At 38.9% G+C, this 15,099-nt stretch overlaps 1 protein-coding gene across 3 annotated transcripts in view; it reads left to right on the top strand.

Moving 5' to 3' along the window:
* LOC124061065 (inactive N-acetylated-alpha-linked acidic dipeptidase-like protein 2) overlaps positions 1 to 15,099 on the top strand; it is a 466,730-nt gene that overhangs the window by 74,278 nt on the left and 377,353 nt on the right. Inside the window, exon 2 of one of the 3 annotated variants that reach the window (XM_046392590.1) lies at positions 1,400 to 1,434. The exons of 1 other annotated variant lie outside the window; for it this stretch is intronic. The gene's annotated coding sequence lies outside the window, so the exon portion shown is untranslated. Of the gene's footprint in view, positions 1 to 1,399; positions 1,435 to 12,436; positions 12,998 to 15,099 lie in introns of those variants that run through there. One more of the 3 variants, XM_046392591.1, reaches the window with a different exon arrangement.

Below are 15,099 nucleotides of genomic sequence, written 5' to 3'. Positions count from 1 at the left end.
TCTGAAAATAAAATATCAGATACAAAGAAAAAAGTATCCAATGAATATTCTGTTTGATTGTCAGGCTGATGGGAGAAGTCAAGGTTCCCATCGATTTATTTAAACAAAGATGGCAGACATACTGGAGGCTGGTGTACACGGTCGGTGTGTGCACCAACGTGAAGGCAGACAAAGAAAAGAGACAGAGAAATACAAAAGGGCCCAGAGCCTGACTGAGAAGCACCAGCATGGTGGAGGGAGTTTTTAGTGTGACCAGTGGAAGAGACAAAAACAGGGAGGTCACACCATGTTGGAAACTACTGGAGAAAAAAAAATCAAAAAAGATTAATTTTAATCAAAATATGAAATAAATAAATAAAGGAAGCACTTAAGCCCATTATAAAGTGGTGTGTCTTATTCCTTTGGTGTAGTGATTTGACAATCCTGTATTGATTTGTCCCTTAGTCTCATGACATTGAAGCTACGTACTTAAATAATAATAATACAATAACATATTAGCATTCTAATAGGCCTGCTACATGAGGTAGTGCACTTAAGCACCATTTCTTTAATAATAATGTTCATTAATATCAGCATGTCAGTCTATTGGTATTGAAAATAACTGCCACTAAACTCACTGAAAGCTCTGGGACAGAGAGTGAGCTTCCCATCCTGTGGGTCTGCCCCTCTTCACCTGTCTTTGGCATCCTTAATTTATCAGCGATTAATAACACTACAGACCTTGATCGTTCTGACTGATAAAGGTTTTGCTCAAGGCGACGCCTTTCTCCAGCCAGCAAAAGTATGCTCACCCCTTAAGACTCATCATCACTTCTTTCTGAATCATAGGCAGTAGTTAAAGGAGCACCCAATGCCAAAGGGTGAACCTGAGTAAGACGATACCACTGGATCTGGAGTGAATGTCTGTTTAATGTCAGAACCACCTTTACGTATGTTTTATAGTGAATTTCTGCTTTCTAAAATGCCTTCCTTATAATAAAATGTAGGCTACTAATGTTTGATATCTATTTACTAATGTAAAAACAAAAACAAAACACATGTTGAACCAATCAGAGCTTTATAGGCAGATTAATAAATAAACTGACATACAAAAATAGCTCTGAAATCAGCATGTATCAATACTCAACATGACAGAGGTTAAGTTAACTGCTTCTGTCAATGGTCACCACAAACTGCATCCTTTTCAACAGAAAGTGCTGTACATGGGAAAGCATTTTTTGTGAGGGCAATGTAACAGAAACTGGCTAACATGAACACAGTGCCAGTTAAGGTTATCCAAATAGTTCCTTCTTGACCATTATATATTGACAGACACTGAATTTAATTTGTAGTCCTTGACACTGTGGTCCCCATGTAAACGTTAAACAGTTTCATATTTTAGTTTTGTCATCTCTTGCAGGCAGAGAAGACTTTTTTCCAGTAGCCCAACAAGAAGTAAGTCACTCTATTTCATTTTATGTTGCATGAAAGGAGAGGTTGTGTTTCGCAGAAGCCTCTTGCCCAGTGTCAGCCTGCTCTCTGCTCCTGTAGTCTGGACTCTTTCTTTCTGACCAACACTGGAACAGATGCCCTATTGTAACCTTCTCCTATTGTCAGCCTCTCTCCTTCCATTTCTTCTTCTGTCTTTTTTCCCACCCTCCCTCTCCTTCTCCTTGTCCTGTTTCTCTACTTTTCTCTTGTAAGCCTTTAATGGTGATTAGCTGTGCCCTGCTGAATGTGTTCCTGTGTCTTCTCTCACTGGGAGTAAGTGCTGTCACTGAACTCAGCCCTGCACTGTTAACTGAGCTATTGATTCAACTCAGATGAATGGTTAGGATACAGTATAGGAATGTGGGATGCAACGTGTGTGTGTGTGTGTGTGTGTGTGTGTGTTTGTGGGTAGTGCTGGGTGCCTAAGTGGACTCCTGTTACCAATAACAGTGTTGTTCAGGACAGCGCTCTGGCTCCAACACACTGGTTGTTTCTTAATATGGAGATACTTTGGATAAAAAAGACACACAGTCACAAAGACACAGTGAATTCGACCCCGTAGATCTCAATCAAGGACCTTGGACTAAGATTTCCCAGGACAATAGGAGCTGGAGCTCTTTAAGCCCTCTTTCATGCAATACTTTACCCACTCAGATGCACTCATTTAACACGTTGGCTGATTTCTGTTGCCCTGTACCATGGGCTAAATGTACAGTTGTTTTTGCACCTGATTGAACAACCTGAATGACCTGAATCTGACTATCTGTCGAAACAGGGTGCCAGTCCGATATCAGTGTTTAATTAATGAGCTACTGTACATGCTTCACTGTGTGGAAGAGACATTCTTATGTGTAAGGCACCATCAGGCTTAATATGATTTAAATATTGCTTTCCTGACTGTACAACAACTCAAAAGAAAAAAAAGAGGCAACATTACACAACTTTACTATTTTGTTTGTAGTCGAGAGTAATCATGATGTAGAATCTGAAAGAAATAGTTTAACTCTTGTCAAAAAGTTAAAGCATAGCCTATTTCATATAACATTGCCATAAATTTTAACAAATAAAAATATAGGCACTTGTTACCAACATTTATTTGCCCCAAAGACACAAAGATCAACAACACCTGCAGGTATTTCAGATTCTATCACTAGGAGAGGTAAGGTTGAAAACTGGCCTGCAGATCCCAACTTAATCAAGAATTGCCATTCTGCACTGGAATTTTCAGAATCCGCCCTCCCACACTGGAGTCCCTCCCTGGTGGATTTGGATCTGTCAGGGGAAGGGACACATGTCCTCTGAAAGTATTTTGTGGTCACTGGCATGGAATGTTGGATTGACTGGGTCCTCTGCATTGAAGGTGGGGCCTCAATTGAATTGGGAGAGTGGATTCAGCTTATTCTGGTGCATCCCGTAGATTCAAGTCAGGATCAGGGGAGTCTGCAGGCTGTTGTTGTGGTCCTTGAGACATTCCTAAGCTGATTTCGAAATGTACATTGTCCAGCTGGGGGAGGCTGCTGCTGATGTAAAAAGCTGTTGCCATGTACTTGGTCTGCAATGTCTAGGTGGGTGGTGTGTGTGTAACCATCCACATGAGGTTTCCCTGCAGAACACTACATTGTAAAGATATGATTCATTTTATTCACCCAACCTGTGGTTTTAATGTTATGACTGATCGGTGTATTACAACATTAACATTAAAATGATTTACTTTACAAAATGTCTGACTTTGTATAAAAAGTCAGCTTAGTATAAAACCTTCACAGTACAAACCAATACAACATTCTAATGAATGCCACTTAAAAGGCTCGATTAATGTACAAAAATGTATAACCTTGAACAGAAACATTAAAACAGCTCTTCATAAGCGCAAGGTCGACAGTAATGTTTGACTGACTAGACCACAAGCTTGTTTTTGAGACTAATAAACTTGGAGATTGGTTTTGAGCACAGTGTATTGAGTCCCACAAAAAGTCTTTGAAAGACCTCAAAAATCGAATACTTGAGAGTCAGGGCATATGTCACAGTCGCAGGAGTAGGCAGCGTGCTCTGATCAGATTTCCAAGATTAGTAAACACTGGGATTCTCTCGATGATGATGCCCACTGCCTCTGGCTCACAGCAAATGTAGATCCTTATACAGTGTGTTTTCAAGTTCTCTTGCACAATGCTCTCTGCTGCTCCCTGTATTACATACAAAACCCCCACAATGATGAATACAAACTGTTGCCTTTGTAGATGAAAGATAACAAATTAAATAGAAGTTATGTGATTCACTTTATATGATTTATTATTGCAAATTCTTTAAAGACCACTTTGAAAACTCATAATTTGAGATTCTGTACGTCAGCGATTCCCAAGGCTGTAGAGGAGCTCTCTAATTAAAAACAAAAAGATTTGATTACAAAAGAGTACACACATTGGCTCAGATATAACAATTACTTTATATGTTATTGTAAGAAAGAGTGCAAGAAAACTTCTCCACCTCTACCTCCACCAAAGGCACTTGGATTCTAGAGGTAATAAATGGAAAAAAAATGTGCAAAAGTTTTTTTTAAAACACACACACACACACACACACACACACACACACACACACACACACACACACAGTCTTGTTTCCATCAATTTTTGGAACATTACATAGAGAGCTATAGTACATTCATCTTGGAAGCTTAACCACCACCTAACCATAACAATACACATTACTTGTCTTTTCCTTACCCTTACTTGAACCTAACCCTAACCACAACTTGATTTTTGTCCCCACAACTAAAGGAATATGCATCAACACAAGGTGGGTCCTCACATTGTGACAATGTAATAATCATAGTCAATATAATTTGGCTTTTTTTTTTCACAAAAAAATGTAAAACTTCTTAATGTCAAAGTGAAAATAATAACAATTCCTTTAAAAATATATGATGTAAAATAAGTGATTGCACTTGCTCCTGCAATTTTACTCCGTTCTCCTTTGCAAAATTGCTTAAGCTCTGTCAGGTTGCACGGGGTTCTGGCCTGAACAGCCCTTTTCAAGTTCAGCCACAAATTCTCTATTGGATTGAGGGCTGGGCTTTGACTCTGTCACTCCAGAACATTCACCTTGCTGTCTTTAAACCATTTCTGTGTAGATTTCGCTGTATGATTCAGGTCATTATGTTGCTGGAAGGTAAACCCTCTCCCAAGTATTCGTTCTGTCGCAGACTGAATCAGATTGTCCTCCCTGATTTCCCTTTATTTTGCTGCAATCATTTTAAGCCCTCCAGGGCCTGCTGCTGAGAAACATCCTCATGTCATGATGCTTGGGGATGTTGTGTTTCTGTGCAATGTGCAGTGTTTGTTGTCTGCCAGTATAGTGTCTTCTCTGGTGGCCTAAAAGCTCAATTTTGGTCTCATCAGACCAAAGAACCTTCTTTCAGTTGAACTTGGAGTCTCCCACATGCATTTGAGAGAACTAATTGAGATTAATATGAGCTTTTTTCTCTGGTGAAGAACTGAGGCAACAGTTGTTTAATGCAGAGTGTCTCCCATCTCAGCTGCTGAAGCTTCCAACTCCTTCAGAGTAGTCTTGGTGGCCTCCCTCACTGCTTGGGGGCAGCCGTGGCCTAGAAGTTGGAGAAGCAGCTTGTGATCGGAGGGTCACTGGTTCGATTCCCCCACTGGACGGGCAGGAAAAATTTGGGTGTGGTGGAGTGATTAATGCAAAAATGCATTAATCAATCCTCCATTAGCCGGCTGATGTGCCCTTGAGCAAGGCACTTAACCCCCCAGTATGCTCCCCGGACGCTTGATGCTGCCCACTGCTCCTGTGTGTGCTTCACTGCATGTAATTTGCCGGGTGTTGCATGTGTGTGTTCAACTAAGGATGTAAAAATATATATACTGTTAATAGAGCTGATTCTCCTTCTTCTTCTCTCCTTCTTCTGAAAGGTCACTCACTTTGTGAGGACAGCCTTCTGTTTCTTAATGATGAATTAAATTGAACTGCAGGGGATATTGAGTTAAATCCATTGTTTTTGTTGGGAGTGTTCTTTTGTCTTCATGGTATAATTGTAGCCAGGAATACTGCTTAACCGGTTGACTGGACCTTGCAGACACAGGTGTCTTTATACTACTTTTATTTGAGACACATTCATTGCAGTCATGTGATCTCCATTCCACCAATTGTGAGACTACCAGCTGAAACTGCCCCCCCCCACAAGATTACGTCTGTCACTTTAAAGGGGGAGAATATTTATGTAGTCACTTATTTTATATTACATAGTTTTAATTAACTGACTTTACTGTGTAGAAATCTGTTTTCACCATAATATTACAATATTTTTATTTTTTGTCAAAAAAATGCCAAATTATACTGGCTATGATTCCATTTATGTTGGAAAAGGGGATAATATCAAAGGGGGTGAACACTTATAAGACAGCAATTTTTGGCTTTTACCAGGGACATTCAGGAGGTGTTTAGAATTAGCAGGGGTTGGGAGCTAGGGTGGCTTTGCTCTGATAGTTTACTTCTGTTTTTGGTTCTTTGGTGTTTTTAGCAGATTTTCTGTCATGCCCCCTTCTGTGTTTCATCATGTTTATCAGGAGTTCAGAGCTTCCCAGTTCATTACATTTTGTCCAGTAGTTTCCACATTTGTATTTTAGGCTTTGCTGCCACTCATAAATTCCATTAAAAGAGCCAGGCTCCTTCAAGCAGGGATACTTCCCTACTAGTGTTTGTGCAACTGTAGACCTCAGGGCATCATTGGGGTAAGCTGAGCAGGAAAACATGTCCTCTGCCAGGTGCTGCAGGATATCAGAATTGACACTTGGTGATGTCAGTGGGATGCCATATCTTGAATAAATTGCATTGCCTTGTCTCAAAGCCAGCTCAGTGTTGTATGAGAAAGTTGGAATGGAAAATACAGCAGTCCATGGGTTCTGCCTTTCAGGGAGGGTGGAACTTAGAATCACAGCATCTTGTGAGTCCACCGAGTGTGTCGCAAAATCACATAAGGAACTCAGGTGGAGACATCAGGGGTGTTTTCCTGAGAAACATGACATTTCTAGTGGTGTAGAAGGAGAAGAAGAAGAATCAACTTTTATTGGCAGTATATATATATTTTTACATACACACATACTGAATTTTACTACTGCATTTATCCCATCCTTAGTTGAACACACATGCAACACCTGGCAAATTACATGCAGTGAAACACACACAGGAGCAGTGGTGAGCATCAAGCGCCTGGGGAGCATGTTGGGGGGTTAAGTGCCTTGCTCAAGGGCCACCACACCCAACTTTTTCTTGCCCGTCCGGTGGGGGAATCGAACCGGTGACCCTCCGATCATAAGCCGCTTCTCCAACCTCTAGGCCACGGCTGCCCCCACACACACTACATTCAATACTTCTTGGAATCTTTGTCTGTGTTTAGAAATTTTTGAGTGAAGATAAGCAATGCTATCTTCATTATAGCCTGGGGCAACAACAAATTCAATAATGTCATTAAAGGAACTAAGCAGAAGCCAGACTGAATCATTCGGAGGTATTCTGTGTCCAGTAACGACTAGCAACAGTTGTATAAGGGACCGATTTTCATGCACATTTCCTTCAGCCTTCTTTCACAGGGAGGCGGTTGCAAGCACTGGCTGAGGACATTCAGTTTTGTTTGCCCATTTGTAGGGAAACTGTGTGATGGCACTGTTAAGTTCACTTAATGTGAAATATTTATTTGAAGTGGAAAAAAATGAAGCACAGACCCTGACCTCAACTCTTTCTTTGGAAATTCCGATCACCCTCCAAGACAAAAACCTGATAATGAATGGTCTGGAAATTTCTACAAACGTGCTTCGGGGATTGAATTTGCACAATTCTTCCACTAAAAATGTGACACATGTTATCAATGGCTTAGTTATTTTTCCTTAAATGTAAAACAACAGTATCTCTAATTGCAGTTATGGATGCAGAACTTGAAATGAAAATCATCTAGCAATTCATCAGTGCACTGAACTGAAACATGAACACTATGCTATATACTCTACAACTACACTGCTTTCATCTTCCTCCTCGGACTAATTAGCATCAGTGGTGATCATTATCCTCCCCAGAGGTTTTAAAATCAAGTGGTTCCTTCTATTCTGTTAGTGGCCTTGGACAGTAAATACCTGACTTGAAATCTTGTGATGTATGTGAAGTGTGCTTTTTGTGTGTTGCAAAAGTTCCATAAACATTTGTTTGGTGATCCCATCCAGCCTGGACACACTTTACAGTCTCATTATTCTTCAGATGATGACCTATGTGCTCAAAAAATCCTTTTCACTTGGGAATCGGGTATATCTAATACAACAGGAAGTAATAAGTATAATATTGTACTTCTTACTTTGCCACGTTCTTTCATAATAACATTCATTTAAGCTGAATGCTTTTCTGCTGGTTTGATTCTTTGAGTCTGTATGCTTTAGCAAGTTAGGCTTTGTTACAACACTGATTTGTAGACAGAAAGCTGCTTACAGAGGAGATGCTTTTGGTGCTCTCCGCGATGGGATCAGATGTCAAACTATCATTATGAACCACCACCATTGTAATACTTCTAAACACACACATACACACACAGTGTTTAATAAGCATGTTAATTAGCCAGTCTCAGATGCTCCTGGACCTTTTAGTGCAGTGGAAAGGTCAACCAGTTTTGTATGTACCTTTCTAAAATTTATACAGGTGCTTAATTAGAGCTATCAAGATCTGAGTCATTCAATATTTATTTTAGATCTAAGTAATCACTAATAAAAATGAAAGGTCACAAATGGCTTTCTATTAACTGATACCTATACTCATTATTCTGTCAGTTTCTAGTATTTAAAATAGCATTACAACTACATTGCGCAAGATTTAATAAACAATGCTATAAGACAGGGTGTCCAATAACTTCTGACTGGCGAATAATGACAAACCATATCAAATGACATAAAAATAGAATTTCTGCCAGTAATACCAAAATCAAACGGGAGTTTCTAGACTAATTTGGTTTCTTGTCCTTCATGCCTATGGATGGATGAGGCAGAAAAAAAGGCTGCCTCCTCCACTGTTGGCCCATTATGTAGTCTTGTGCTTAGAAAATCATCATCTTCATGCCTAATGGCGTAAAAGGACAGACAAGCCTCCTCCACTATTGGCTATCTGTGGCTCACTTGGCAGCATGACCACAACTAATCATCATCACTGCCTTTCAGCTTTGCTTTTTATGGGCATAGCATTCCATGTCTTTTTTTTTTTTTTTTTTTTAAATTCATGATGATTTTTAGATGTAAGACTTCATTTGAGATGTTGGCATCTTGAGACACTGCAGGTTGAAGATTGAGGCCCATCTGTTGAATGTGCGTCCCTGTTAAAATCAAAGTGTGAGTATATCACTGTACTCATGCCTAGTGGCGTATGAATGAGAAACTAGACTTCTTTAGTCTTGGCTGTCCACAGCATGGTTGGCAGCCTGACCACAGCACATCATACATTCCTCAGCTTCTGCAGCTCTTCTCCATATTATATCTTTCCCTCTTTTTTAGGTTATTTTTTTTTAGTACATTTGTGTTTATTCCTTGCACCAAGAGCTCCCCTGATGTCTTGATTTTCTTCCTGATATCCTTTGTGGTCAAATGTGAGTTTGAACTAAATTCATTGATTTGTTGATTGACAGTCTAAATAATTTGACCCGTTAGCTCATGTCTGTACTGTTACTTTATATTCCAGTCAGTAAGAAAATGAGACTTGCCTTGCTTGTTAGGGCTGTAGGAATATCTGCCAGGTGATCATTGAAGAATATGGCCAGAGCCCTTGTTAAAGGAATACATTGACATTCACACGTGTAAGATTGCAAGATCTCACCACTGATGGCAAAATAGCTTATTATTACAGCAGAAAAGTAAAATGGCATGTTGACATTGTTGGATTTGTCACTGAAACCTTCTGGCACCCCTAACTGCAAGCTAGCTCATTATCTTACAGCTTGAAGCACCAATTGTTTGAAATGAGAAATGCTGACTGGGAATTCTAAGGAACTGAAGCTGGGGTACAAATTCTGAAACTTTTTACCCGATAATGTGAGAGGTACTTGGCCAACGGCAGAAAAATATTTTTTAATATATTTTCTTAAAATATATTTTCATCAGCATGATAACGGGGCTGCAAAATGAGTAATCCTAATTGCAAACTTACACAGCATTCAGTCGTCCAAGCTTTTGCCCAAAATTTCTTTTACTCTATTTTTATTCAGTGGCTTCTTCTGCATCAAATTTCCAAACCAAGCTTAACAGTAGTGTTATCCCCATCAGTGTGAAATCTCATCATATTTATACAGCTTCTCTCTTTTTTACCATCCATTTTGCCATATGTTTTGATTTGCATTTTATTTATCTTCACCTCTTTTCAACCTGCTAAACTTTTTTTCTTTTCAAAACATTGTGGGATTTTGCTTTGAATGGCGATTCTTTGCTGGGAGGTTATTGATGAGTTGCTAATGAAAAGCCTATTAGAGGCGAGCATATTGATCCATTGAGGCCTGATGACAGTATCATTGCAACAGGGACACCATTGAAAAAGACATGTGCTGCCAAGAGGCTGAAGAGCAAGGACGGAATAATGATCTGATGTACTGCTCCCTCAGTCTCACTGTTTATTTTTTCGTTAATATCTGTCTTACAATGCCCTCTGTCATTCTCCTTGTTTCACATTTGAATACAATTGACATTGAGCTGAACTGTCATTACGTGTGAAGTGAAGAACACTGAGTAAAAATCAAACAGTACTTTACAAGAAGTTTTGCTAATTTGACTTCTGTCTTCCCTATAATTTGTCATAGCCTTAAGTGTTTGAAACTACTGCACAAGCACATCAGTTAATAGGGAGGGATCTTTGTCCTAAGTGACTTTACAATAAGGATTTTTGAAAATGTTTAACATTACAATGTAATTCTAACTTTAACCCTATTATTTGTAAGTTATTTAAAAATTCCCTATTGGGACTTGGTTTGGTAGACCTTCAGGGAAAAAAAAATGAAAATTATTCCTCAATGTACAGTACAATACCTATGGAATTTAATAAAATATTCATCTCATGGATTGAACTGAACTGAACTAATTTGAAAAATCCATTTTTAAAACTTATTCTACTTCTGCATAGCAGCAGAGATGTTTACTGAGTTTTTTGAGATTCTGTCTCAGTGTCCTAAGTTACTTTTCATTCCTTGTCAAACTACTGTTCTAAAACTACTTGCATTTGAGCACTCTGAAACGGTAAATTTAATTAGATTTCATTCTCTAACAAAAGGGATACTTTACATAAAAACAAATCGTCTTTGATTTAAATATAAAATATTAACTTTTATCTGTTAGTCTAAAGTGAACTTCTTTTTTTTCTTCAGAATTGTTTAATCTCAGAAAAAATACAATTTTAACAATTTTCTACAATTTTAAAGGCATGCCATAAACTATAGATTGTCTAGAGATCAGGAATTGGGACACATTAGATTTAGGTTTACAGTCATACAGTCATTGTTTTGCTGAATAAAAAAAAAAAGGTGTGAGATGGACTTCTGAATGAGGTTAGTCATTGGTCTTAAAAAACACAAGGTAATTCAGTAAAAAAGTTTAGCTTTTTGCTGAACAAATATGTGTAGCCTACAAGCACATTCTAGGTAGGTTACGTTGTTACATGAACAGAGTACTCACAGCGCTGACCTCACAATTGTTACAATGAGACACATAAAGTAAGAATATAATAAATGAACCATATTGATAACGTTGCAGAGCTGTAATATCTCAGTGTATCATAACCTGTTGTGTAGTGAATCGATGACTCAAAGTGGAACTGAAAGTCCATTCTTTCCTTCATAAATTCTCTGTACTCTGCTTCATTCGTGCTGCCTTTTAGACAAGTAGAGAACATCTGAAAAAGTACATGTATTTAAACTCTCCTTGTACCACTTCCCTTTACATTATACATTGTTATTGGACTACTACAAGCAGTTTCTTTCAAACCTTTCAATATAAAATGTAAACCAAAAGCTTTTGTTAGCGTAATGTGTTAAGTGGAGATGTAGAATAGCCTGCAATCAAGTTTGGTGGGACATAATGAGACCGGAGGATCGTAAATAACCACATGTCACTGGAGTGCATAGAAAAAAAATGCTCCTGGAAAACACAAATTTTGGAGATACGTTTTTTTTTTCACGGAGTAGCGACAATATAATAATCAACCTATTTGTTTTTTAACATCGTCCCCTATGCTGATCAGCCCTTTCACAGACTGGGGTTAAAAGAAGTGTTTTTAAACATTACATTTTAATGAAGGCCTGAATGTACAGAAGTAAAATTGAAGCCCATCAGCTATCCTGGCCAGATGAAAACCCTGTGTTCAAGAAAAGTTAGTCAACAGACTTGAAAATGAGCATTTCTTTTAAATATCCAGTATAATAAATTAAACATATATATGTATATATGTCTAGAAGCATGCCTAGGAATCTGTTCTAACACGACTGTATGCATGACTGACATTAAAGTGTATAATGTCAACTGACAGAACAGAGTGTGACAAAAAACAAGACTTTGGTGTAAAGGTTTCAGACCTTCAACGATCATCATAAGAATTCAAAATGCCATACATTGTGCCACAGCAGGGACTCCTATTAGATGACAGAAACTCCTAAATTGACATATTACTTTGATGGACATGACTGACACTCCTAGCAGCCGACTGAACATGCCAAAGGTAATAACAAGGTGAAAATGAAAAGGGATTTATATTTCAGGCCAGTCATCTGGTATCAGTTATATAGAAAGAACTATAAGTGAGATAACAGATATTAAAGTCATAAATGGTGTTATATAAAAAAAATATTTAAACAGTGGCAATTTCAATCACATATAAACTGAGAGCTCAGTGGAATTTTAATTTATTTCCACTATGAATAAACATGTACTTGCAATTCAGTGGCAACAGAGAGCCATGTACTAACTGTGTATATGTATGTATGTGAGTGTGTGTGTGCGTGTGTCTAGTTACAGTGTGTTAAACCTAGCCACTCTGAATTACAGCATGAAAAAAGAGACCTGTCCGATCACAAACACACACACACACACTCTGCCAAACAGGTTGGATGAGTGCAGGTAGAGAGGAGGAAGGGCTTTTCTAATGTCAGTACACACACACAGAAGCTAGCTTTCAGCAGACAGTTCAACTAAAACACAGCCAGGGCAGACTAACAGGTGTAACTGTGAGCCCTTTGGGCAGGCAGTTACTGTAGACAGGTAAATAGTCAGGAAGGTCTAGGTAAGCAGTCATAGAAGTAACCAAGCAGTGTGTTTTGTCGGCAGGCAGAGTGTCAGGTAGTCAGGTAAACAAGCAGGCAGCTCTCCCTGTCTGCTGTAGCGTTGTAGCTGGAGAAACAGCACACAAAAGAAGCTATCACAACAGCCTTTATCCTCTGCTGCCCCCTCTTTGAGACACACACACAGACTGAGGCAACTACCGGGGCGTTCAGCCAGATCTGCTTTATAAGGTAAATGGATTGATTTAGTTTGCTTACAGCTCATGTACTCGAACTGGATGTGTGAATAGAGTTTGCATGCCCTTTACTTTTCTGAATTGAGATAATTAGTTGCTTTCTTTCATCCATCACTGGCTGTGTTTACATGCTGCTGGTCATTCTCTGGTTAAACAGTCACTGAGTTTAATCAGTTTACATGAACCTTTGCTGCTTTGAGACCAAACAAGTCAAAAGTATTTCCTCCTTTATAAGTAGTAGTAGATGCTTTGTTCAAATGCATTGAAAGCAAAAGAAATGCATGTTTGACAAAAAATATGTTTGCATCATAGCCTCATAGTCTACCCATAATGCAGTGTGACTTAACAGTGGAAAGCAAAAACGGCCACAGAAACCAAATTTCTCACAGTTTGAGCGTAACACTTAATTGCAGCTCAGTTTCATTTGGTTCCCGAGTAACCAAGTGATGGGAGCTGATAATGTTCCAAGGTGCAGTGGTTACCATGCAACACACCACACCAGGCCAGCCCTGTGGCTGTGTGTTGTGTGTACTCGGATGCCGTCCTCTGGAGTATCCTCCTCAGAAACATTCATTAACAGAGCAGCCAGGGGGAGATTAAGGACCTGCAGTTCAGTGTTGCCTACCTGCTGTGGTTTTGTCTTACCATGTTTTGCATGTGTCAGGGGTAGTATGTACACACGTACACACACAGAGATGGGGGGTTGGTATTTAACAGGTGTCATGGCTGCAGGCATCTGGTAGCACCGTATCCCTCTGTGTGTGTGTGTGTGTTAGAGAGAGAGAGATGGAAGAAGAAGGGAGAAAGAGTGCCTTTTAAATCTAAAGCTCATTAATTGAAGTAAAATGATTACAGAGGATAGCAGCTAAAAAAAATGAGCACCAGAGCAATAATTATGAGATGGGGAGGTTGATGTTTAATCACACATTGTAACAGTTTACTAAAGAACTGTACTTGGTCAACTTTGATGGTATTTGTACTCAGTGCTACTTAATTCTTTTTCACCATTTTTCATTTAATGCAGACCACATTATCACATAATACAATCCACTCTTGTACATTAAACTACCAATGGTATATAAAGCCGTTCATTTTTTTTGTTATGCTTTATCAAATAAATAATTAATTAGTAATGTGTTATACAGTATACAGCTCCATATCCCTTGCTTGGCTTAGTTTATTTTCCTACAACCAAATATTAGTCAGGAGCAGCCTTAAATCCGGACTGAGCTTGCATGTCTCCTATCCTGTGTCTGTTTCCCCTCTTCTGGGGTCAGTCAGGCCAGGTTGAACAGTTGAAAGGTACTGTCAGTCAATGGCAGTCATCATCCCAAAAAATCTTCTGCTATTAATCCAGATGCTGTGCCTCTTTCTGCAATACTGATGAGTCTATCTCTCTCATAGGTACATACTTACATATTAAAGCTAAAAAAACAAAAATAATAACAATAATAATAAAGAAAGCAAGAATGTAGCGCATCTGAACAAGATACGGGCCACTGCATCTGCAATGAACCACAGATGTAGGTAAGAAACAAAAACGGCAGGTGTGGCACTTTGAAAAGATAAGATAAGATGAGATAGATAGGCCTTTATTCAAGACATTCTGTGCAAAGACACACCTGGTGTAGCAATAATATGCTTACTGTCAGTCCCAAGTAAGAGTCAAGCTCCCAAAATCTAAAAAACTATAGTGCCTCTTCAGTAGATCCTTGTCTCCTGAAATATGCCTGTCCACAGCTTTCATACTCCACACATCAGCTTAGGCAGCCAGTATAATGTGTGTGGGTTAAATTCTCATTTGTGGAAGTTAGTCTCTGACATATCCCTCCAAATGACATCAGACAGGCTGTGAAAGACTGCAAGCTATGATTGGGTGGTGACCAACAAGTAGTCTGTCATGCTTCTTTAACGAGTCATGGCAAGAATTAACGACTCTGTAATCATCTAATCTGGCACAGTGACCATATTGACAGACAAAAATATTGTGTTGTAACGGAGCCCGGCTCACCTCTCTTGCCTTGATAAAAATGTGCGGTTAAAATTTAGGTGGTTCATGAAATTAATAGAGTTTAGTTTAGTCTGGGGCCATTTTAT

The sequence above is a fragment of the Scatophagus argus genome, chromosome 6 (genome assembly GCF_020382885.2).
Source record: "Scatophagus argus isolate fScaArg1 chromosome 6, fScaArg1.pri, whole genome shotgun sequence".
Taxonomy (NCBI): domain Eukaryota; kingdom Metazoa; phylum Chordata; class Actinopteri; family Scatophagidae; genus Scatophagus; species Scatophagus argus.
Note: the sequence above shows the minus strand (reverse complement) of the source record. Positions and strands in the feature narration are given on the sequence as shown.